This window comes from Harpia harpyja, chromosome 4 (genome assembly GCF_026419915.1).
Source record: "Harpia harpyja isolate bHarHar1 chromosome 4, bHarHar1 primary haplotype, whole genome shotgun sequence".
NCBI classification, from domain to species: Eukaryota; Metazoa; Chordata; class Aves; order Accipitriformes; family Accipitridae; genus Harpia; species Harpia harpyja.
In genome coordinates this window covers 52,437,094-52,463,581 of record NC_068943.1, presented here as the reverse complement: position 1 = coordinate 52,463,581, position 26,488 = coordinate 52,437,094, and the positions used below count along the sequence as shown (strand labels likewise).

General features: G+C 39.3%; 2 long non-coding RNA genes across 2 annotated transcripts in view; both read right to left on the bottom strand.

Moving 5' to 3' along the window:
- LOC128140395 (uncharacterized) overlaps positions 1–26,488 on the bottom strand; it is a 42,756-nt gene that overhangs the window by 6,266 nt on the left and 10,002 nt on the right. The window contains exon 2 of the long non-coding RNA XR_008234718.1: positions 17,137–17,204. This is a non-coding gene — a long non-coding RNA (uncharacterized LOC128140395). The remainder of the gene's footprint in view (positions 1–17,136; positions 17,205–26,488) is intronic.
- Positions 24,825–26,432, bottom strand: LOC128140396 (uncharacterized). The gene is made up of 3 exons (XR_008234719.1): positions 26,206–26,432; positions 25,564–25,642; positions 24,825–24,881 (listed from the first exon to the last, which is right to left on the bottom strand). It is a non-coding gene; the product is annotated as an uncharacterized LOC128140396 (long non-coding RNA).

The window sequence follows — 26,488 nt, the reverse complement described above, 5'->3', positions numbered from 1 at the left end:
TCCCATACTGACCACATACAACTTTAAAATACTCCCCCAATTCTAAATTACAGCATTATATTTTAATACACGTTGTTATATATTAAGTAATATACTTCTCTGCAAACATATTACATAAAATCTCTGGTTAGTATTTGGGGGGGGGGGGGGGGCAGTTTTCCTGCAAAAATCTGTCAGTCAGAAAGAAGGGCAAGTGAAGGAGCCTCCTTGCAAGGCTGGCACAGGTGAGCATTTCTCTGGGGAGCAGGGCCTTGCCATGCAACATGCAGACAGGCTGCAGCCCAGGGTTGTGCCTCATCTCCCCTCTGGGGCAGGCACACTGATGGGTGGCTCACATGGGGGTTAACCTGGCCACCTGGGAGACCCTGCCTTGGACAGAGACCACGGCAGCCCTGTAAACTGCTCTGCAAGCTTCTCAGGTGCCAGGGCACCCGCATGGGAGTCTGAACTGGGACCCAGGCAAGAGAACCAGTGCTTTTTCATGAATTAAGAGCACTGCTCATCCAGCCTCCAGTCCTGCAAGGCCATTGGCTTCATGGAAAAACACGGATGCTCAGCACCTGAGTGAGGCACTTGATACCTTATAACATAAGGCCTCAACCTCCGAGTGATTATTCAAACAAATATCCTTACTTACACATGCAGTCTCTGCAACAACAGTGGAATTTCTTGTGTGAATATGTTCCTTTAACTGGTGTTTAACTAAAAGATATTAGGAATGGGAAATATTAAAAAATTTAAATCCAGTTCTGGTCACAGTAAAAAGAAGGGCAACCAGGTTGGTGAGGGGCCTGGAGCACAAGTCTTATGAGGAGCGGCTGAGGGAGCTGGGGCTGTTTAGTTTAGAGAAGAGGAGGCTGAGGGGAGACCTTATCACTCTCTACAACTACCTGAAGGGGGGTTGTAGTGAGGTGGGTGCTGGTCTCTTCTGTCAGGTGGCTGGAGATAGGACAAGAGGAAATGGCCTCAAGTTGAGGCAAGGGAGATTTAGGTTAGATATTAGGAAAAATTTCTTCACTGAGAGGGTTGTCAGACGTTGGAATGGGCTGCCCAGAGAAGTGGTTGAGTCACCATCCCTGGAGGTATTCAAAAAGCGAGTAGACAAGGAACTCCAGAACATGGCTTAGTGGGCATGGATGATGGTTGGACTCGATCTTGAAGGTCTTTTCCAGCCTAAATGATTCTATGATTCTATGAAAAGTGCTGGAAACAATACCCTGTCTCCAAGTATATTCTGAAGAGCAATGCCCTGTATATAATGATCACAAATATGCAGCACTGGGTATGACTGTTCATACTTCTTTTGTTTTGATTTGTTCCTGGCTGTCTGGGAAAAAACACTCTAGGATTCTGTGCTGTTAGTCATCTCAGAAGTGACGTATCTGTTACCACAAGAAAACACAAGCCATGCAAAACCTACTACGAGTAAAAAGACCTGGAGTGAACCTACAGTTCATGTTATGAAATATGTTTACAAACTACATACGCTCCAGTTCTCAATGTGAAAGTAAATTTCTCATTAGGTTTGCAGGCCAACTTTCAAAATCACAGAAAAGGTAAACCAATAAGCAGTTAATACAGTCATACATAGGTATAACGGACACGTCATGCCATCAGTATTTTTTTCCCTCCATTGAACTTTATTCTCTTGTATCCTTTTGCCTGCTGTATGAAAAGAACTAAAATAGAAGGATTTAGAACTGACGTGCATACAAAATCATTTGTTCTTTCACCATAGACTTGTGTATAAATGAAGAGCTAGCAACAGACAGCATCTATTTTGACAAAAATAATGGCATATTTCCTATGTTTATAATAATCTAATTCAAGAGAAGGCTCAAAAAACCCCCACAAAACTACAAAAAGCAGACATTTTCAATGTGTCCTCTAACGTAAGTGGAATTTCTGCAGTTATGTCCTTACCATGAGTGCACTTCTTTCCTTGTGCCATCACCAATCCTGTGGGTATCAGTAATCTTCATTGCAACACCCCATTTTCAAGTCCAAAAAAGTCTACACTTGTTCCCCTCACAGCATGCAAAACATAACAGGGTAACAGCTATCAGAATTGCCCTTATCACCAGCAGAGAGATTTGTGAAGGGACTAAGTTAAGATTTTTATGAACTAATGTGCTAGTTGGTGACATCTGAAAATACTTTTTTCTTATCCTGGCTGAGATGCAACCAATTATGTCAGAACTATGCTGCAGTCTGAATCAAGCAAAAGAGCAAAATAAATGAATTGCAGGATAATATGAACAAGCAGCAACATTTAAAGCTGGGTGGCATAAGCACTGTAGCACTACCACAGATCACAATAGTTATTACTCATCTGTATTCTCAATGCTCTGCAAGGCCCCAACCTTATAACAGATAATTTACCAAAGCAGGAAGATCCAAGCAGCTGATCATATTAAGTACATCCATTCCACAAGAAATACATGGAATCACACAATCGCCTCAAAACCCACTTCTTTACCCTACTAGGTCACAACATTACTTTGATGTTTATGTATCAGACAACCCCCTAACCTACTTTGAAAGTAGCTAGTGGAGCATGTGCTCCAGTTCTACAGGGAGTAGAAAAGAAAGGAAATCAAAGGTCTGCTTTACCCCCAAAAATGGATGTCATCAAAGGTAGCATGCAGCAAGAAATAAAAATAAGGCCACACATCTTGCATGCTCCAAGAGCATTCATGTAACCATAGCTCCAGCCTTGCGTACATCTGCAGCTCATACCAAGCAGCATAATGCTACTCACCTTCCTTACTGCTGCAGAAAAGGTGCTTCTCTAATATTTTTTGAACCCAGGGGAAGACTCAGGAGATCCTTAGGACTCTGGATTCCCCTCCACTTCCCAGTCCTATCCCAGTGCTAGGACTAACAGCTCCTCTCTGAGCAGTGACTGCAACATCATCAAACCCATCACTGAGCAAAAACAAACCTTCTCACAGGATTTGGAGCCCTGAGGCCTAAGGGGAAGATGTTGAAAATTTTATTGTGCTCTGCTTCTTTCTGCATTAAACAACAGGCCCCAACCTCCCAGTCATTTTCCCTGAAGGGTGAATTTAGCATCATGTAACCATTTTTTAAGGTTTAATGCCAATGATGGCTCTCAGATCCTAGGTCAGATGTAAGTATATTTCAGCTTGGTCAGCACTTTCCACAGCAAATTTGATAGAAGTTTGCCTCATGCTAAAAAACAAGAAATCCTTTTTTTCTCTTCTTTCCAGTAATATCCACAACAAGCCAGGCAGTTAACAAACACCCTGTTCTTGCCTTGAAAAGTTCACAATGCATGCAATAAAAGGACATGGGATAGGCACACCCATACCACTGGCCTAGACAATAAACACACACAGAAGAAGCTTGTCTGGATCTTGTGGAATTCTTTTCTACTGCATGGAATGGTACCACTGTCGTATCCCACTCCCCTGAGCAGAGGGATTCTCATCTCTCATAGATGCCGAAGTAAGATGGGACAATTCTGTTGTGATTAAGTTTCACAAAGATTATAATTATTCACAAGTTTCAGTCATCAGGAGTCAGGTCCCTCACCTTCAATAACTCCACTAAAATATTCTTCATTGTGGTCTATCATCCAGACAAAGAAATTAAGAGAAACAAAATAGGTTAATCAAACAACACAACATAACATGAAGTAGTAAGTACTCACACAAGTCATCATTAGAAATTGTGCTATCCTCCACTTCATCTTTTCAAGATGAAGTTAATGTAGTTTTGATCCCTTCTCTACTCCAAATATTATTTATGTTTGTGTTGCAGAGGGACCTAAATTAAAATGTCTGTCACTTATCTAAGGTACAAAACCAAATCTTTTCTTCAAACCAGCTTAAATATATTACTTAAAATTTGTAAAGTAAACCAATCTTTCCTAGAAAAAATAAACGTCATAATTCAGACACCAACCCTTTCTCTCCAATAGCATAGGTAAGTTTATACAGTGAATTGAGACTGATCTGCAGAGTCTTGTCATAATTCCTTCATCATTCATGACAGTTTGTAAAGAAAGAGGATGAGAAATTTCCCAAGAAAAACATTCTTACTGCACTGTGGAGATGATGTGAAATGTTATATGTTTATCCAAATGGAATAGAACCTCTGAGCCTTTAGAAAGAGCTTTCTTGCTAGTGAAGTATTAATAATGCTGAAATAGAGGATCAAATAGCTGTCCAAACAACTATATCAAGATGCATTCACATTTACTTACTGCACAAAAACCTGAATCAAAACACCATGAGGCAAGAACCCGTCACAAATCTCTCCTATGAAGGTAATAAAATACAAAACAATGCCTCAGTTCTAATCAGATTGTCATATGAAAAGGGAAAGTTTTTAATTTCACACTGCTTAATTTAATCTGTATTCCCCTTTCAGAATTATACTAGGATTCCAGGATTGAAGGTAAGACCCATGACAACCCCAGAAGCTCAAATTTTCTAAAAGCTGAGCATCAACAGTTTCATAATAAAATGCTGATGGTTTCTTCATCCGTTTGAATGAAAGAGGTGGATCATAATGTGACTTCATCAGAAACTGTCAGGCGATTTTAGGCCACGAATAACAATTTGTTTCAAGGAAATTCTTTTCCTTATTTAAGAGGAAAAATGCATCAAATGACAATAGCAGGATAGAGCTAGGACTTTGCAGCCTGCTAGAAGATAGATCACAGCTGTAACTAAAGGGAAAGTCACCTTGAAGTGTAATGCAATTCCCAGACCATTCAAGGTCCAGAAGAAATCCATTTACAGCTAAGAACTATATAAATATCACATGCAGGAGAATGCCAGGACAGTCACATGAGAAGGTGAGAGAGGAAAATGGACTATTAAGAAAAGGGAAATGAGGAAATACAGCTCAGGGATTCTTTGGTTAGAAGAAAAAGAAGTCATGAATGAAGCCTGATGGGGGGGCACTGTATTTTGGGATGTTCCTCAAAGGGCCAGAAAGAGACTGCAGCATTACCCGAAACCAAAAAGAGATTTTCTTGCTTTTGGCTCTTTATGATTTCAAATGGAAGCTGGATCTAATAGAAGGTATAGTAAATATAATCTTAAAAATGGGACTCAGCAGGGAAGATTATAAATGGTGGTATAAATAAGAACTTCAATAACTAGACATTTAGCTGGATAATCCCTGAGGACTCCTCAAATCCCAGATAAATTCCTGCCTGGCCCAAATCAGAGTACACTTCAAGCCTTATTTGTACCCCTCCAAGAAGTGCTAAAGGGCCACTGCTGCTGCTAGAGGTTTCAGGGACCTTCATTGGTGCTCTGTTTCAAATAAGCCTTAGCTGGCACTCATGAAATAGGGGAAAACACGAACAGGGAAAAGGAGAGAAATACAGGATATTCTGAGAACACACTGCATTAGCTACTACACTACCTCAAGACTTGCTCTGTCCTAATTACTAAAGGCTTTTGCCTACTTCCAGAAGTGGATGCAGACCCAGATGTCAGCTGAGGACTGGATGTCTACAGCAATCCACAAAACTACAGTATGCAAAAAACATCCTCCAAGGTCAAGGTAGAACAGCATTATCAAGAATTGTCATATGGAGGGGCACCTCCTAGTAGAACTTCTCATGAGCCACTTCTAAACCTGTGTGTAGGCATTTGTGATTCTTCAGTACTCCTGGGCCAACATCTCTGCTTCCTCCAGTGGAAAAGTGATGTGAGGTAGTCCGGCACCTTCACTTAACATGCTAGAGGAAGCCAAAGCAAGGTGACTGGCTGATTTGGTACAGACTGCTAGCAAGTGCTTCTCTGACTACCTGTGAACAACAAAAACACATTATGTAGTGATAAGACACCTCCTCCGTGGTTGGAATTTGTTAGCAAAAGTTGTAGTGAACTAAAACTAAGTTTTAAAATTGCCATAAGGAATTATCAAACTGGATGAAAATTCTTGCATCCCCTTCCATAATGTACCAATTTTCAGTCAATTCTGTGGCCCTCCAAGCATTTGTACATTAATATTTTAACCTGGTTGTAGGAAACTTCAGTTACAAAATTCTGTATGAGATCTCATGAAAGGGAAGATGGCATTTATTTTAAAAAAATCTCTGGCTACACTGACTTTACTCACTCATACACCCACAAGCACCAAGTTTTCTTCATCAGAATATTTTATGGCTCAAGTTGAGTTCCCCATCTTCTTGGCACCTTATCTTCAGTTAGTTCTTCTTCTTCATTTGAATGAAATCACACATCTGGCATTCTATGCCCATTAACAACATACCTTTCCTTTTAACCCTTGTTCTACTGTTTTCTTTGGAGCCACCACAAACTTCCCCCCTTCCCCCAATCTTAATACAGCTTTACATATTTTTAATAGAAAAAAATCTCTACATGTTAAGTTGCAGAAGCAATTACAGTACTAGAGCTACAAGCAATTGTAGCTACAAACAATTAGAAATCGGGATATACAAAAGCAAGCAAATTTTTACAGTAGTATTGTGATGTGATCACAAAAAGCATCAAACTGTTGGGAAAAAAACCCCAACTTATCTGCTAAACACATTTGTTCCCTGGAACAATTCCGGACATGTAACATTGTGCAAAGAAAAAAGCATGAATAGTATCTACCAAGGCTGACCTCAATCTTTCAAAGTGTTCTAATGACTACCAATTGGGCAAAACAAGAGATCCTAAATTTCTTATTCGGGGAAAAAATAAATTTTGTTCAAAGAGTGCATTTCTGCACATAAATTATTTTAGCAAAGCTATAGATACAGCATGTAGCATCTGCATAACAGAGTGTTTCATTCATTTGCTCAGTCCAGTTCTTTGTTTTGGTGGAAAGAACTATAAATTAATTCTATGTGAGGAATAAATCCATAACAACACTTAAATCACCAGCAGAGCCAGGAGACGGCAAGGTATACAACAGCACCAACACTGTATCTCAGTCAGGACACCTGACATACAGATTTGTCACAACAGGCATGTTTTATTGATTATGGCCTGTCATATGACAGTTCCTCTGCTATTTATGTACAATTAGCATCAAGTTTCATCCTGGGCTATTGCCACTTTGGATTTAATTTTACTTGGATCTGACTACACATGAATGCATCTTCTACAGTTGTATTTCTGTATCAGAAACAGTGTGGCCAGCAGGAGCAGGGAGGTGATTGTTCCCCTGTACTCAGCACTGGTGAGGCCGCACCTCGAGTACTGTGTTCAGTTTTGGGCCCCTCACTACAGGAAAGGCATTGAGGTGCTGGAGCGTGTTCAGAGAAGGGCAACCAAGTTGGTGAGGGGCCTGGAGCACAAGTCTTACGAGGAACGGCTGAGGGATCTGGGGCTGTTCAGTCTAGAAAAGAGGAGGCTGAAGGGAGACTTTATCACACTCTACAACTACCTGAAAGGGGGTTGTAGTGAGGTGGGTGTTGGTCTCTTCTGTCAGGTGGCTGGAGATAGGACAAGAGGAAATGGCCTCAAGTTGAGGCAAGGGAGATTTAGGTTAGATATTAGGAAAAATTTCTTCACTGAGAGGGTTGTCAAACATTGGAATGGGCTGCCCAGGGAAGTGGTTGAGTCACCATCCCTGAAGGTATTCAAAAAGCAAGTGGACGGGATACTTCAGGACATGGTTTAGTGGGCATGGTTGATGATTGGACTCGATCTTGAAGGTCTTTTCCAACCTAAATGATTCTATGATTCCTTGGTGTGAGAGCTGTTTTCTCTTGGAATTGATGGGATACATTTTCAACAAGGGCATAAAAATGCTGTAATTCATAATTTGTACCTTTAATCCACTGCCTTCAAAATGCACACATCACTAGTCTCAGGCTCAAAAACATTTCAGACAAGGACACAGACATGAACTCAGATTACAGATTTCTTTAGCTTTTCACCCACAAAATGAGCTGAAGTTAATACTTTACAGTGTTAATTTGCACCTGCATTATGGCCAGCTCAAGAGAAAGGCAGGCTAGCTCTGCCAGAAGCATGAGTAATCTCAACAGAAAATTACGTGGGTGGGTCAGGCAGCTCTCTTAAAATGCAGGTACCAGGCCCCCTGACTATTAAGCCATTTTCTCAAGAGATGTCACATTACTCAATGCCTGAAAATGCTTGAAAGCTGCAGAACACCAGCCCTGCATTGAAAAGAGAGGGGCAGTGAAGCCCCACAGGTAGCTGTTTAGATTTCTTCAGAATTTGAAAAACAACATTTTATGGTGTTCTTCAACAAAAGAAATACAAAAATTCACATTAGTCCCATGATTGTATTTTGATTCAGCCATTTTAGAGTTTGCTAAAAGGTAGCATACAATACAGTTAAACATCAAACTCCATAGATGTGTGGGTATCAAATACTGCAGTTAACAGAAAAGTTTCATCTAGCACTGACAGTTAAAAAGGAGACAGAAACCTAAAGGAAATCCAGACTTTGTTACTTCACAGACCCATCATAGTGCCATGCAGTGTTAACCAAGCTACTTTTAGATACTATTTTTTCCATATAGGCTTTGTGTTGGGTTTATCAATGCAGAACATGTCTGATCTTGCCCTTTTTCTTTCATTGCCCTGCAGTCACCACAGTGCTAAGTGTGAGGGCATTTAGAACATCATGGGAGACACTGTGACACAATAGGCCCAGGGGACAGTATATCATATTGCAATATAATAATACACTAGTATGCTAGCAGTGTACTAATATTTTGTATTTCTACAGGAAGCACAAACCTTATGAATCAATTCTGAATTTCAGGGTCTTTCACATCACTGTGATGAAATCCCTAAAGAACTAAGGAGGTATAGGTAGGGAAGAAGAAAAACCTGAAATGTGAACAGACGAGAAGAAAACTGCATTGGTCTACAAGATTCCTGGCTCCAAGTACGCATATACTAACTGTTTGTTTAAAAACAACTGGAGTTAAGTTGTTCATTTTGGACTTGAAATCACAAAGTTACCAGCTCCTAATACAGTAAAAGGTAAGAAAATAGAAAAGTTTGGGTTTTCTTGGGGTGGTGGTGCAGTTTAAAAGACTGGAAGTGTTCCATCCAAATGCATATAGTTTTTTTACTTTAAGACAATCTGTTACCCTAAACAAGATTTCTTCCCAGACCACTGGCTGACTATAAAGATAAATTCAAATTAATTTTTACAGTCTCCAGCTAAAACTCATGGTAGATCCCTTCTACCTCTCCCAAGTAGGTCATAGAGCACTCCTAATGAGTACCAATGTGTTATTCTTTTCATCTGTGGCCACTTATTGGCCAAGAATGGATTTAAAGTAAAACCCATAGCCAAAACATAGTGTTGTGATGTGAACTGCAATAAACAATGTTACTGCTAAAGATGACCTTCTACAATCTCGAGGAAAGCTAAACAAACCCCTGCGAGTGGTTACCATCTGCCAGACTCACATTAAACAACCTCATGTACACAGATAGTATCCAAGTTACTCTGACAGCAGCCTGTGCTAATATTGGCAACTGAAGCTCCATTGAAACAGTCATGACAGAGGTCACAAATCATCTCTATCAGCATGCAGAGAGTCTGTTCAGAACTGGAAAAGTAACGCTCATTTGCATGCTGCTTATTTCTTGCTTTGTCTTGAAGGTATCTAGCACTGTTTAAGCTTTAAGAAAAGGAAACAGACTTTGCCTTCAAACTTTCTCAGAGCTTGCCCAGTATATTCTAAAGAACAACAAAAGATCACCCTCCTGTTTACCTTTCTTAATGAAACTACACATTCAGCTAGTTGGCATGTTTCAATATCACATCAAAGAGTTCTGTGCTGCAATTCTGACATATCTTTCTATAGTCAGTTGATACTACAGTAAATTTGTGGCTACCAAGGGCAGCCAGAACTGAGAACTAGGTTTTCAAATTCAACAATAATTTGTATCTAGGCCTCACAAAAGAGAAGGATAGAGAAGAAGGAGATTCTTCTCTTTGTATTTTAGCCATCTGGTTGCTGGACAAAAGTTATCTTTCCACACGATGTAACTGGCTAGTCTGTTAGAGAATGGGATTCCCCACACAGCAAGGAAGCTGCTTGAGGGGTTAAATGGCATCATTTGTGCCTGGAATTTTTTTGCCCTGTGGGTTTCTCAGAAAGCACACTTCCCTGCATGTACTGAGGCTTCACAATGAAGTGGCAAACATTGTCTTTACTTCAGTCTTCATGGGAAAGAGTATGATTAGATATTTACTTAAGTAAATGGGGACAGAGATTCAGTTCAAAATATTATTTTTATCCATTCCATGGATACGGGAATAGAGCTCATGAAAGCATTTGGTGTCTATTCAAATGGTCAGAAACAAGACTAGGAAGTAGGTCTCAGCCCTTTTTCCATTTGGTCACCTGGTGGTCACCCATGGACCTTACCACTGTGGTATTTTATGGAGCAGTTCATGGGGAAGGCCTAAGGCTAAGAATCTCATGGGCAGTGCAGATCGTGAATAGTATAGAGGTTTGGAGCTGGATTGATGTCTAGAAGTTCTCTTGCTCCCTTTACCACAAAGCTGGGTAGCCATTTAAATTAGCCTAAATTAGCATGCCTAAAGCTGTCTTTCTGTGTAAACAGCAGATTAGAAGCATTGTATAAAAGCATTGAAGTAATGTTTTAAATGCTGCAGTTATTGCATAAGGTTTTCACTAGCGAGACAAGTAAATCTTTCCTAGACTCAGTGTTAACACGCTGCCTCTCACAAAGCAGTGGTATGCAAAATAGTAGCAAACAAGTGATAAATCCTACTTTTCAGTAGTTTGCAAGACATTTGTGGAGTGTATTCCCAAAGCTTGCCTATATGGTTTAATTTTAACATCTGCTATCAGCTGGTTCTGACCAGTATTGTAAATCACATCTACGGTGATAACCTAGACTGCTGGTATTTTGAATTGTCTCTGCTGCATCAGAGTTTAGGCATCAGTTAGTGATGTACTTCCCACATACTTATAACCATACTGGTTGCCCTGTATTTTAAAATCATCCTGAACTGACAACATGCCCTGTCTGACAAACTGTGAACTGCTCCAACTCTTATCTTTTCTGATAAGAGAGTTTCTACAAAGATGCAGGTATTCAAAACCACCATAAAATATGTCTATATGATTGGGTGCATCTAAGCAGAACAGCCAAACCACTTTCAGCTTCATGACAGAATAGATTACTGCTAGTTTAGGCCTCACAGGGTTCCCAAGATCAGTAAGTTCCTGACCACTTTCCTGTCTTATCATTGCCTTTGTGAAGTGCCAGAGATTCATGGCTGGGAGAACAGATGGGGGTTGGGGGGTGGGCGGGAAGGCGGGTTAAGCTTGTATATTTCCTAAAGAACTGTATGGATCATTACAAGGTGTGCAAAGAGGAAAAGCCATATTTATCAGGAATTAATTTAACATACTTTGCAAGAAGGTCTTTGGTATTGACTCTGGTAAAGGCTGCATTTCATGAACACTTTGAAAGTGTTCCTGAAGAAGCCAAATGATAGAATAAGAAAAAGAATAGATAAATGTAACCCTTCTTTACTACCAAGCCATCTAAATAAAAAGCCAATCCTCAGCCTATGCTACCAGGTCTTTCTCCATTGGAAATTTTCTTCCAGGTTAATTTTCTGCAGGACTTCAGCTAAAGGTGAGTCACGTATAGATGTAGTGGGAAATGTCTGGGGTCTGTGCACCCCACACAGCAGTTACGCCTCTAAGCCATGTGACATGGCTGTGGATAACTATTTTCAACTAAATTAAGACAGGCAAGGAAGCAGAAGGTCTTGCAGCTGAGGAACCAGAACAAAGCCCAGAGCTTGCTTCTACAGACTCGTTCATGATGCTGATTAAAAGTCACTTGGTATGTCTGACCCTTAGTTCCTCATCACCTCAAAATGGGAATAAGGACGCTGTACTTCATTAAACTACATACTTTTTGTGGCAAGAAAAATAATGTCATAGTATGCCTGTCACAGGGCAACACCTGTTAGAATGAGAGTTCAGACTTAAGGCACTATTGAAATATAAGCTAAACCAGTCAGTTTACTATAAGGAGAAACCCATACTTTCCAAAGAGCCAGACCCAAAACATGCTGCATGACCCACACTTCCAGCTACAATTCTAACATGCATTTCACAAGGTTTTTTTTCTATACTTCCTTTTCATTTTGGAGGTTCACACTAGTTAATGAAACTTCTTTATATCTGTAGCACATTCATTCAGAATGCATTGCGGAATTATTACTTCATGTTGGTCAAACAATTCACTGATTTGTTTACAGAAAAACTGTGCTAAATAGCTGGACTGTTGTCATGACCCTTCACCCAGATCTTTTGATAGTGGTTACTAGAATGTCATGTAAAAATAAATTAAACAGCATTGAACAAGTTCCTACTAAAAGCAGTTAGTGTAAGTAGAAAGATAAATTCCATATCATGTCTAGCAAATGAAGTTCTTTGACAAACAGCTCTTTCTTGTGGATGAATGACAGTTTTACACTAGCATTTACCACTGATTACCACTCCATACTCCTATGAAATGCAAATAGCTACAAGCAAGTATTAATGCATAATTGTGTATGTATGCTCCAATACAATACACAGTAAAGGACTAAAGACTGAAGTCAGTTCTTACCAAGGCCCATTCCTATTTCTGTAGATCACTTTTCTCATACTGAGTCATGCTTGCTATCATTTTTCTGCAGAATTATCATGCTTAAGATGATGATAGTTTTCAGTGAACAAATACAGGTAAAACACAAATGTTTGCAGATTCTGACACTATAAATAGCAGATTTAGATTAGGGTGATTAAAGCAAATTTCCTTCGTTAGAAGTATGTGATAGATAACCCAAAACTCTCCTCCTCTCCTCAAATGAAAACAGTCCTTTGCAACAAAACTTTCAAGAGCACTCAGTCTTTTCTACACTGAATCTCTTCAGCAGGTATCACATTTCCCAAGGAGTGGGGTAGTTCTTGCAAGAAAAGAGATCTGCAGCCCAGCTAAGGGCTGTAAATTTCCACTGCCCAGCCTGCTCCTTATTGTGTGCTGCCAGGCTGGCCTGACCTTTCAGCAGCGCAGCCCCTGTCTTTTTGCCATGTTTATGTGCATTCCAGCAGCCTTCCACACTGCCTGCACAAGGTTAAAACCATGGGGGCAAGGAGGAAGAAAGTTGACAGACAAAAAGCAAGTGAAAGAATTTAAACAGGAGATGAAATCTGGAAGCAAGGCAATTTGCTGTACGGTTCCTGCTGCAAATAAATGAGAGGCTGAGCCAGTGAAGTTTGTGTTACAGTTACTATAAAGCAAGGAGAATCAGGCTCTTAGCCAGTTACTTTGTCATGACCACAGAGCACACTGAGAACATGCATCTTTTCAGTCAAATCTCTTACTGAATTGGCACATATGGACCTGTAACTGATTTTTGCAAATTAGGGCTCTAAATAGAGTCCTCTACTGAGGGGAGTAGAAATGTCTTAAATCCACACAGGTTTTTTTTGTTCTTTAAATAACTCCCCATGCACTGTTTTTTCAAAGACAACTTTAGAAGGAAGGATACACATACTTCTCCCTCTCCTGTCCATCCTACCAACGAACTTTCCCTTTTGGTATGTGAAAAATCCAGCTCCTACTCCCTATCCTGTCAGACCCCCAGGGACAGCAGCCAGCACATGCCCAGCTGCGCTATTAACCTCACCATAAACAGAGAGGGAGCCAGGAGAGGGGCTGAGCCATGGGCATAGCAGGGCTGCACACACTGTTCATACCATGCAGAGGGCTTTACTCTCAAGTCCAGATCAAGAGAATCAGATGTCTTCTTTGTACAAATGCTCAGTCCTTTGTCATGCTTTACCTTTCCTTCTCTTACCTTCTAACATAAGCTTTCCTTAAAGGACTCCTTTTAGCTCCTAGATTAAGGTTATAAATTGTAGAAGCAGAGAGAAGCCTGACTTGGACAGTTTGCTGGGCTTTAAAAGCCAGCTGTCTGCTCCCTGCAACATAGAAAGCAGTGGTGGTGCCATACCACCTGTGAAAGACCTGGCTGTATAAGCAGTAACAGAAGCCATGTGAGGTCAAAGGAGGAGCTTGGGATCACTTTTTTTGCCTGATGCAGGGCTGTACAGTCAGTACAGAACATGGCAAAAAATACAAAATGGAAGTTTCACTTTGGTGGGATGGGGAAGTTTGCCTCCTAATGAGCACAATATCAGGGAAGACATCAAGACAGAGATGAGGGTTTGATGCAAGATTTGTGGAGGCTGTCCCTAGGCTTGTTAGGCCCTAGAGACTCAGCCTTTGCAAAGCCTAGTTTTAATGACAATAGAAATATAAAACATTATACTTCATTGCCTTACCACGTCCGCTGTTCTGCCTCCACTGTGTTTTCAGATACAAAACATAATCCGAGAGATTAACTCAAATCTGTTTTAATTACAGCAGTCAATATTTTAGTCATGGGGAACAGCACAAGACTTCTTGCAATCCAAGGCTCTCCATCCTTTCTCTGGTCAACAGAGCTCCCTTAGGATGAAAAACACCAGCCAAAGCCCAGAATTATATCCATGGTGGAACCATTGTAGCCAGAACAACTTTCCTAGTTATCAGTGATCCACAATGATTAATAGACTCTTTTCCCCAAAATAAATTATTCCCATAAAGCCCAGAACTACTCTCTGCCTTTGATTGCTCTCACCAGTGCAAAACATGAGCATCTACATCTGTTTGATCCCCTTTCTGAAAATGGTCCAATGCTTGATAGTTGAGCACTACACTGCATCACCAGGTGAATTCTGAGCATACATCATGGCTCCTTTTTCTCTATTTACTGATCCTCTGAGGCCCTATAGTCTCAGGAGGTCTAGCACTCACAGTTGATTCTGTTCTAAGGGCATATTTTCTCCACTGACAGTAATTTCTATCATTAATTCTTAGATTAATTCTTACATTCTACAATAAATCCTTACACCAGTACTATCCCATCATCTCTCCTCCCAAAGGGCATTTAACTTGTCTTTTAACCTCATGACTAAATGATAGAAGGTATTAAGATTCATTGCAATTGGCTCTTCATAGCCTTCTGCAGTATCTTAGCTAGTCTTCATCATGCTAGTCTCCTCTATGATGTGCCCCCAATACAAAATAAACGGCGTGCTGACTAATCTAGGTCAGGAATTGGTTGCTGTTGCTTCTTTTCTTGTCTCAGCAAGAAGAAAGCCTGCTATGCGCCATGAATCCTTCTGCAGATGTTTTTATGGCAATAGTGGACCTTGGGACCCTGGTGTTGGAATTAACGAGAACCTGCCAGTTCCTGTCACAAAGGCAGCCTGTCTAGAGACAGGTACCGCTTTTATATCCCTTTGCTAAAAAAGGAAGACCTGTCATTGAAACAAAATAAAAGATGCCATCAGAAAACAAGGACTTGTGGATAGGGTTAAATGTGAACATAAAAACAATACAAAAGAAACATATTTACTACCACATTGTCTTGAAATGGATGGACTTGCTAGAAACATCCTACCTATGTAGTTATTTAGTGTTCAGACAGTGCAACTCAGTAGTGCCCCTGGACTGGAAGGACTACAAAGATGTTAGCAGCTGGCACTGTCAGCAGGCTACATTGTGGCTTTATTTCATTGTGAGCCACTTTGTACCTCTCAAATTATACTTGGTGGGGTTGTGTTTGGGTTTGGGTTTTTTTTGGGTTTTGGGGGTTTTTGGGGGGTATGTGGGGAGGGGGGGCAGGTGGCGGGGGGATTGCAGAACTCAAAGTAAAAATTAGTCAGCAAAGCTTCAAAGATATGCCCACCCAGAAGAATGGATCAGAGGAGGATACCTAGCAGAAGATAAACTCTCTTCATTCCTGGAATTCCTAAAGGATGGTCTAAGGATATATTCTGCTTCAATTCCTGGCTTCTCTAATACTACAGAAACCACCATCAATCCACCTATGCTGGGGCACATGCAAGACGCTGTGCTTTGGACGGACACAGCCCATAAAGCAAGGGGCTAAGGCATTTCACTCAAAAGGAAACTCGGTCCATGTTGTATTAAAAAACCTTACAAATATATGTACACATAGCACATGTAAGCTGTATGGGAGTTTTGCCAATTATATCCATGACAGCAGGACTGAAAAGCAGAGGAACAGAAAATATATTTGTAATTTAGGAAGAAGAAACAAAATTATTAGTGAAAAAGCACTCCTCATCTGAAATGAATTCACTGGAAACTAGGTAAATAATGGTTCCTATTAAATTAAGAGTCTTTTCTTGCAGTGAATAGGTACAAGTGTACTGCGTAGGTATTTGTAAATCCACAGAATTAGATTGAACTGCAAACCCTTTGGAACTTAAGCCAGCAAGACTCTTGTCTTGCATTTGTTAAAAACCACTACTTTTCAATAATTGTGATACAGTAATATCTACAAGAAAATGTTTGTATAAACCTGCAAATTTTGGATCATCCATAGCTGTTTTCTCCCAATTTTCAGGAGGCTGCAGACAAAGCATGTTTAGTACATTAAAGAAGGTAAAAGTTAGCTTCAAAACTAAGAAGCTGTTTCCAGCTTGCCCAGAGTAAAGGAGTGGTTTTTTCTTCCAGCAATACAAAGTATGTTAGATTTAGATTCCTGCCCAAAACAGCTGTCTATAATATTCCCCACTGTAGTGAATCTAACCCAAATTCATAGCCTTTTACATATTAAAAAAAGCATAAGAATATTAAGAAAAGTCTTTAAAGAGGGGATAAGAAGGAAGGTAGAGTTAGGAGCTTCTTCTGGTTTAGACAATGAAAAAGTGAGATGTGCCAGAGTCCTACTGGAAATACATTTTCAGCCTTGCTACTGGTTGGAGCTGGGGACATGGAGCTGCAGCAGTCTTGCCTCTCTCAGGCTGTCAGATACAACTTGGTATCTTTTCCTCTAACAATAATATAAAAAAACCTCCTAGAAAATTCCAGCAGACTTTGAAGGGCAAAATATATAAAGAAAAATTAACAAGAGGTATACACAGGAACAATAATGTTGGAACCCAACTGACTTCAAACAAGTTACATGGACAATTATATACTTCACTTGTATGAGTCATTGCTCTGATCATAGTAGCTATAATGTCACAATAATTAACTATTCCCCACCCCCCAAATTCCAAATTCATGTTAACTGTGCACTTACTGCAGTTCATTTTCCCAGGCATAAGAATCGGTCACAAAGAAGCAAAGATGACTGTTTTGGGCATCTACCTGTAAAAAGAAAAAATTTGAAAAGCTGCACACTTTAATACCTTTCTATATCACTGCATTTAATCCACTTTTTCATACTTTGCTAAAATCCTGCCCTTCTGAAATCAATACTATTTTTGCTTAAATTGGTATTTATGCTTTAAAGTGCAATCTAACATCAACTAATTTACTGTATTGATTTTTGTACCTGTGTTTGTAGCAGGTAATGTGTACATACATTAATATATCCATATGCATTTAGGTAATTCCAAATTAAGTAGCACTTAAAGGATTTGAATATTCTGCCCCTCCAACTTTTCAACTTATGTATAATCAGATCACCAACTACAGTATGTATCAAAACCAGCTCAAAAATATATTATTAGTTGTTTATACAGTATTTTTAACCAACAAATCTAAAAGCCCTTTGCAAATGAGGTAAATACCTATCTCATGGACAGGGTAAACTGAAGCAACACAAAGGGAAGTGTTTTACTAGAAGCAGACCCAGAGCCTCCACATTTCTAGGCCAGTTGTCTGTCCCGTAGGCTACACTGCATCTGAAAATGAGTCCTTGATTATGTGAGTGAGTGAAGTATCTAGACCTCTGAACATGATACTGAAGCATACAATCTTCTAATGTATAAACTTTTTTTCACTAATACTTTCTTGGATTTATTCCCTTTGTATAGAACAACTATAACTGGAGGGACATTGTAGCATTTGTGGATCCACTGTTTATGCCCTTGAGAGATAAATTAGTAAAAAAACGAGAGAAACAAAGCTCATTACAGAATACTATTTATAATCAGAATGTACACAAAATGTATTAAATACACAAGTGATAACAGTGATGATACTGAAACAACTAAGAATTGAATGTGAAAACTGAGCTTTATAAAAATCACAGAAAATACAATAGCCTACTATTAGGCTGCAGGATACAAAGACATTTCAGCTAAAAGGCCTTATGTAACACTGCACTGTGCTATACTGAAGTTCCCCCCATACTAGCAGCTTTATTACTCCAGGCTTAACACTGAAATAAACATCAGGGAAAATCCATAAGGAAGAATGTAGGGGGCATTTTATACTATAAGTGATAATGGAATATATTGTAATTATGAATTATTATACAAAAGTATGACTCTAACATGTCTAGACAAACGATGTTCACATTCACAGCACAGTCTACAGCATCCACTTTGACTGTAAAGTTCTGTTAAAACATGACTGACCTACCTGTAAGAAATGTTTCCAGGCTCTATCAAAATTAGGATAAAGAAGTTGTAGGGCATGGTTGGGAAGGCAGGGGTGGGAAAAGGGTTAATGTACTACCTTGCACTTTGAATTAGCACGTTTAACATTAGTTAGCACTTAATACAGAGAAGATATAATAATAAAAAAAATGTGCTAGTTAGTCATGGTGAGTTTCCTTCTTTTTCCACACTGTACACTTCAGTTAAAGTTACAATTCAGCCTCTGAACTGAAATGCAGATCCTATCCAGACCAGCAGATGGCACAAAGCATTTATTTCACTATATTCACCACAATATTTATTGTAATGTCACAGAATCAGAGAATCACCCATTATCTTCAAAATAGCATATTATACATCCCTCTAACCTAAGAGCAGTCAATCCTAAGACATTATAATCTTTAAATGAATGAATAGCTAGTTCTAAAAACACTTAATAAATATAGCACTGAACAAAAATTCTATTATATACATGTCGAGAGCAAATAATCCTGCAATAAAATTAGTGAGCAAATACATTCTATGTTTTAAGCTTGTTGCATATTTGTAATATTGGTAATGATCTCAAATACCAAGTAAGAACTTGTTCAACACTGCAAAAATGAATCTAACATAAAAAGACCCTACAGTGATAGGTGTTCAAGAGAAAAATAGGCTGGTGAAACTTTTAACTTTACCGGGTAAATCTATAATGAAAAAGTGACTGTAGATGACAATGACAAATACCAGGAAACAATTACGGCAGTTGCTAAAATATCTTGTGCCTTAGGAAAAAAACCCCCAACTTTAGAAGGGTAGAAGTAATACAGATCAGGCTAAATTAACAACAAGGGAAAAGGTAACCATTTATTTTAGAACCAGGTAAAGATTTAAAAGAAACAGCAAATAATCAAAACTTTAAAAAACCCTAAGAAAATTTGACAAAGAAAAATCAAGAGGTCTAAATATTTGCCTAAAGCAAAAAAAAAAAAAAATCTAACAGCTTATAACCAATAATACAATAGCATCTATGAAATCCACATCATTTCAGGGCCAAGGCAAACAGTCATCTTATCCAGCATACAAGAGAATCAGTAGGTTTTAATGCCAAAAATGCCTAAATATTTGCAGCTGAATCAGTTCATCTACAGGCATACTTCCAAGCATACTTCTGTATAAATCATTCATGACAGAGACAGTCATGGGTTATCAGGTTCTACAGAGGATCTTTCTAAACAACAAGAAAAGCACACACTAGAATATAGATAGATTGTTTTTATTATTTCAAAAAGAATACACACTCCTGAAACATGCCAGTTGTTTGCTTTGCTATTACAAACATGTTGGAAAAACCTTAGTTCTTGGAAAGAAAACAGAACAAAGAAAGTGAATTACACTGAAATACAGGGCTGGGGAAGTCTCTCTCATGTTCTGTAAAGCATGATGCTTGCTCTTGTACATTTTTGACAGAATTCTTGGAATACTACAGAAAGTAGAATCAGGCTACCCGACTCCATTTTCTAAGCTGCAAAGATAACCTATAGCTACATAATTATAGGATTTAATGATACTTAATTTTATATTTTCAAAGAAATATTTTGACATCATGACACTTTACAGGGCAAACCACTTAGCTTTATAGCTGTTATTCACTGCAGAAGGACATATTAAAAGCTATGCAATCACAGGGTAAATTATGCTCATATCTGTTGGTCAAATTACAGATTAATAACATGAGAAAAATTGTGAATAACGTGAAGGGTCATGTTTAATTATTTTAATAGCAAGTAATTTATCATATAATTATGAAAAAGAAAGAAGCAGCCGGGTCTAATGGGCTGGAATAGACAAGCAAGAATGTTTTTCTGTACTGAGCCAAGAACTCCTGAACTAAAATGTTAATAGTAAGAGCATCTTGATTTTTCCTCTAATCCAGTACAACTGCAGGCAGACAAAGCCCCAGGTAGTGCTTGTCCCTCCCACCCCTCATTAGATCTAGTGATCATGCAGATCAGTTCAACAGGTTGATCCGAAAGGAAAACTTTGGTTTTGACAGATTTGTTTTCTGCTGAACCAGCCCACTTTGTGCTACAAGTTTTCTGGATCCAATGCAAGGGGAGAAGGAGGCTATATGCAGCCAGCAGTGGAAGAAATACTTTTCCACACCAAACCCTAGTTATACCAGATTAGGTGTAAAGTCCAACTAATAACTGTGATTAAAAGGTGGGACAATTTAGTCTGGAACATTTGACAAGAAAATATTTTGATGGAAACATTTGCAATTTTACAGATAAAACCAGAAATAACAGACATTTGCTTACTGCTGCAAAGAAACCATATTAGCATAACTAAATGACTTAACAAAATTTAGTGCCATGTTTCCAAAGCAATATTATGACAACACCATTTTGCAGGGTAAATACCCTAGTTTTATTGCAGGGATGGACAGCTAGGCTGTTTGCCCTAATTCCTGAACAGCTCAGACATCCACAAAGCATTTCCAGGTTGAAGTAGAGAGCAGTAACCTGGTCAACAGTTCCAAGAGAAATTTTCCCACTTGTCACTCCTGACAATCAGGCCAAGGTTCTAAATTCACTGATCTCAGCTTACCTGGCAGTATGAATTTGACCCTCATGAGCACGACTACTTCTGTTGCATTAGCCTGAACACGTGATGTGGTGTTTATGCCTACTGCAGGAAGACATGCTATGCCTGGTTCAGCATAGCAAAATTTTAATACATTTGATCTGGCAGAGTGAACTGGAATAAAGCACTGCTTAGCATCATGAGACTGCTCTGTTTTGACTCAGTCCTAGGTGCACTAAAAACAGATTTATTGTCCTGTGAAGCCATGGTTCATTCAAATCCCCCTCTAAAAGCAGGCTGCAGGCAAGCACATGTTGCTTGACAGTGCATTTTGAAAGTCATACACCTTCAAACTGGCTGATCATAATATTTAATGTCAGGTAATGGTCCCCAATGAAGATATTCCAGAGGATTTGGTTTACCTATTGGCATAGCTTTTGAGAGCCTGCTACCCTTGCTCTTGCTCAGCTGATTTCTGAAAATACACCCTTTTTCTGCTGTATCCCTCTGGAAGTAGAGCTTGACACTTTGCTGCTGTCAAAGCCTAGAGTATCTGTGATGGTGGCAAATACCACAGGTATATCCTTTGTACACAAAGCTTTTTACCTCCTTGTCACCTTCTCACTGCATGTCATCTTAAAACTCAAACTGGAGGAGGCACAGACTCACTGAAATGTAACTGCTCCTCCTCTGAAGCGCTGGTTTGCTGAGGAAGGCAATGAAGGCAGCCTTCGCAATTTTGATCATCCCCCAAAGGGCTGAGGAGGGAATCAGATATACCAGAACGTTAACAGGAAGCTGAGACAAACGTCTGTCCATCTCCAGGATATGTGAATTCACTCCAGACTGCAGCTGTTCCAGCTGAAGAGGCTATGCTGTCTCTCCACCTAACTCACACAATTTCCCTGTAACAAATTTCTGCTAAAATGAGCTGCACTGGTGTATACCTACTACTGGAGTTGCTTATGGTAACCCACATAATTTTGATTTAAATGGATTAGAGAATGATCATAGAAAAAGCTTAGTTGGCAGTTCTGAAAAAAGTAGTAACAGGGATTAGTAATGTCTTTAACCGATAAGTAACAGTACTGATAGTCCTTCATGGTGGAAACAGAAAACAGTCACTGTACTTGCTCTCAAGATAAGAGAAATTTGTTTCCAGACTGAGTAAATTGTCAGCGTTCCACTCTAAAGCAGCAGAATAGTTAGCTAGCACTGAGGTTTTGCTTCTAACCAGGCATCTTGTCAATGGTGATTTCCTGATGTTGACAGACAGCAGAGCACAAAAAAAAAAAAAAAAAAAAAAAAGAGAGAGACAAACTAGGTATCTTTAGGAGTCAAGTAAAAGAAAAGTGGTAGCACTGGACATTTGTCTGATGACTGTACCAATAGAGTATCTTTGTATCTCATGAAGGATGCCCACATAAACACAGAAATGGATTGAAGCATGGATAACCTTGTCAAAGCTACCAAGAGAAATCCTGCCCCAAAAGCAGCTGGTGGAAAACTGTCTTTCAGCTCTCATAGTACCAATGTCGGTTCAGGTGTGACAGTAGATCTCATTCTATTAGGACCAGATTACTTCTCAGCTAATCTGATCTCCCTCCAACTTCTGGGACAAGAAGATTCAGTGGATTTCTGCTTAAGTTAACCACTTAGCAAAGGCATTACTATACCCTAAGCCTACACTGTGACTGTAAGCCCAAATTTACAGGACAGGCTTGGAATTTCATGGGACAGGGCCCTAACACCATTGACAGAGTACTGAACTGTAAAACATCAACATACTTAATATTAGTGTACAAACACTGAACTTTCACTTCAAAAAGCAATTTGCAATTTTGCATCAGTAGTAATCTAAGGGTAAATTTGTAGTAGGTGAATCTCCATAAGCCAAAAATTTTTGTTTGTTTTAACCACACAAGGAGGCAAATGGGAAAAGATTTGTTCAAAGTTCAAATCCCATGGTCTCTAAAGGAGGAGGAAAGTGCTGGATCAGAAACAGGCCAAAAAGACTACCTCAGCAGGAGATAGGAGGAGGATCAACAAGTGAAATTGCTCTTTGACAATGAGTATTGCTGAGATGGGAAGCACAAAGTACTGGCTGACAAAAAGAATAATGATGATTAGAGTCACATGTGTTTTAGATACAAGATGATGGAGCAGAGTGATTTATCCCAGCTGAACAGTAAAATACCCTTGTTATTGGCTATTTCCTTATAAACCTGGCTGAACAGCCCCCTCCAGGCTACAGAAATGCTATACATTAATATTTGGTGGAAAGTTTTCTTCCAGTACAAGTAATATAACTACTATCCTCCCCAAACATTAGTAAAAATCATTATGATATTACAAAGGAAATATGAACTGCATTACAAAGATAAGTTAGTAAAAAAAAAAAGCTGTTCTAGGTGACTACATACATATGGGTCTCTGAGAAGACTTTAGAGGTTGCTTCTCCCAACACTGTGACAGAAATAAGAAGCATAATGAGTTTGCAGATTGGTCAGCAGCAAGTTCTATGAACTTTCCAAGGTCCTCAATTTTATTTTCTGAAGGGACAAAAGATGCAGCATTTATTGCTGCTGAAATTAGCTTCCCTGGGTCAGGGACTACTATTCAAAGAGTGATTACAAACTAGAGGGTTTTTTCTCTAGTCAAGGAAGGGAAACAAATGCCATACTTAAGTATTTTAGCAACTCTTGCCACAGAGACAATTTATTGTCTCAGAACAATGAATATAAATACAAAATGAAATAACTCAATTGATAAATGCTGGCTACAATCTCCAGAGGGGGAAAAAAACCCCCACCAAAAACCAGAATACAACCTGCTCCTTTGGAGCCTTGTCAGCTTCTCTCTGAAATATGCTGATTTTGAATGCCTTCCAAGGCTACCACCTCACCTGTTGTGACAGTGGTCTTCTAGCTAACATGTTTGACTTCACAGTTTCAGGTCAAAAATACTTCCTCTGCAAACATGGCCAAGTCAAAGTCCACAAATTTCTCAACTCTCACTTTGTGTGAATGTTGTGAGGCTTCTTTCCTATGTTATTTTCCAACTTGGTAAATTTTTGGGGGGATAGCACCTGTCTCTGGCTGTGTGTGGGTGCACTGTGCCTTGAGCTACCGGGTCCTAAAACTGGTGGTACCTTCCATCATAGTAAAAAATTATAAATAAAAATTATAGCTCAGAGGTAGAAACACTCTTTTTTTTCCCCCCCTCTTGTGGGTAGCTATTGCAAAGCTACAATTAACCTCAATTAATAGGAAGGGTAAACTTTATACAAAGAATATGCTGTTCAGGTGTTCTTAATGAGAGCAGCACTTGGCACTGTTTAATCTGTCTGTAACAGGGAGCTCTGCTGAGGTGAAAATTAAAGTGGCTGAAGCTTCATCCAAGAGGAAAGTAGGGTTTTTTTCCCCTATACAAAAAGCAATTCTTCTAATAAAAGCTACCTAGAAAAATTAAGAGTCCATTTGGACCCTGAGTGCATTAATAGGCCTTAGTTGTCCTAAACAGCCTGATCTGAGACCCCCATCCACACACCCCATCCACTGGCCCATTTAAGCTCAGGCTGAAGCCCCTAGTCCTTTTCTGAGCTGTGTAGGTAGGTCTGTGCTCAGTCCTGTCCCTTACTGTGTCTGACTTGAGTGGACTTCCTGGATTCCTGACCTCCAGCCTGCCTTAAACCACACATTTGTGTCAGTTCTGACACAGTCATCACATTTCTAATGATCACTGGGCTGCACCCAGAATCTGTTAGTGTCACCAACCTCGTCCAGCTACTGGAAAACTAATTTTCTGCAAATCTTACCTTAGGCAGTAGTGTAACAATTAAGATCTTTTCCATTGCTCTCGCTGTTCCTTCCTCCTATTAAAATAAGAAATATTTGAAGTGCCAACTTACACTCTACCTAGAGGATTGGTGGAAATGACAAAAAAAAGATCAATTTCACTCAAGATAAAAATAGGGGAAAATGACTAAATCCTGTACAGAACTGTCCCCTATATAGTTTCTACTGTATTAAGATTTACATTTTCAAGTGATGAAGTTTCCCTCACATCCCTTGAGATACATTTTATATTCCATACACAAGAACTATTTCCTATTGGCTTTCTCAGTGATATCTCAGTTCTAGTAACCTCTTGTGATCTATGCAAAAAAATAGCACTCCACGCATGCTATTTGCATCAATTATGTAACTATCACATAGACCAGCAATATTTACCTACACAGTTTAACCTTTATGCCACCAGTTCAGGCTGCAAATCATTTTCATTCACCAATGATTTTTAAATAGTGCTGTCGAAAGTAGAATATACCGGACAATGCATTGTAGAAAAAAATTTCTTCCCTTGAAGTCAAAGGATTTTAATTTTCACTTCTGAATTTTAAGGGTTTTTTTAATTGAAAACTTCCCTATGCATCTGAAATTAATTTATTTGTATGTAACTTGGCTTTTTAGTTGTATACTTTTGAGGGGAGTTCTGTTGCATTATATCTCAGACATACAAATAGCTCAGTATGAAGGAGGGAGGGCAAACATCACTACCTGATCAGACGGCTGTTGACCTGTGAATGTCCCCATCTAACCTAACCAGGCAGTTACAGCAGAAGATCTGAATAAGAGTCTGGGTAAAGTAAGAATTTGAATAAGATAAAAAGCTTCAGAACCAAGAGGACGTATTTCGTTATTTCCCCCTTAATTTTTTGTATCCCCAAGTTATGGTTTTGTACACAGTTTAAGTTATTATAAACCTGTACTGCTGCTGAAAGACAGAGTTCTGTCACCCCCCCTTCCCACTTAATCCTAGCTACATACCCATCTCTACTGGAAAAAAATGTTTTCTACAGCCACAGTGATCCATATCCAGGTTAAAACTAATCACTTTTGTCATGTTAGATTTCAGCGCTGGCTTAAAGCATATGTGAAACTATGGCCTCATTAATCAGCAAATTTTATCTAATTACCAGAAGTCACAAGGGATGACCCTGCTACTGTAACATTTCACAGCTTCCATTCCCAAACTTTATGGGTTGTGTTCTCCCCTTTCATCAAGCTTGTGACCCAAATACTAGCACATATGAACAAATTCCTAGCACCCTTGAGACCCAGTTTGTATCTGCAATGGTCCCTGGCTCATAAATTACTGCTGTACGGCATAGCAAAGAGTTCTTAATAGAAATTTCTCACCTGATTCTGCAGACTTTGCCTTACATGCACCTTATTCCACCTGGTATCAGGAGGTAGAGGAAGATGTAGCATCAGGCTGGGAAGATTCAAACAAATCCCTCCTCCAGGCCCCTCTTGTAAAGCTGTTCCCTGATCCCCACTACAGGCCATACAGCGTCAGCCTGGAAGATGTCTTTGTCTCCCACTTTGAAAATCTGTTCCATTCAGGATTTCAGAAAATAGAATCATTTTATTCCAGCTAAAATAGATAGCTTGGTTTGTGTTTCTCTGACAAACTATTAAT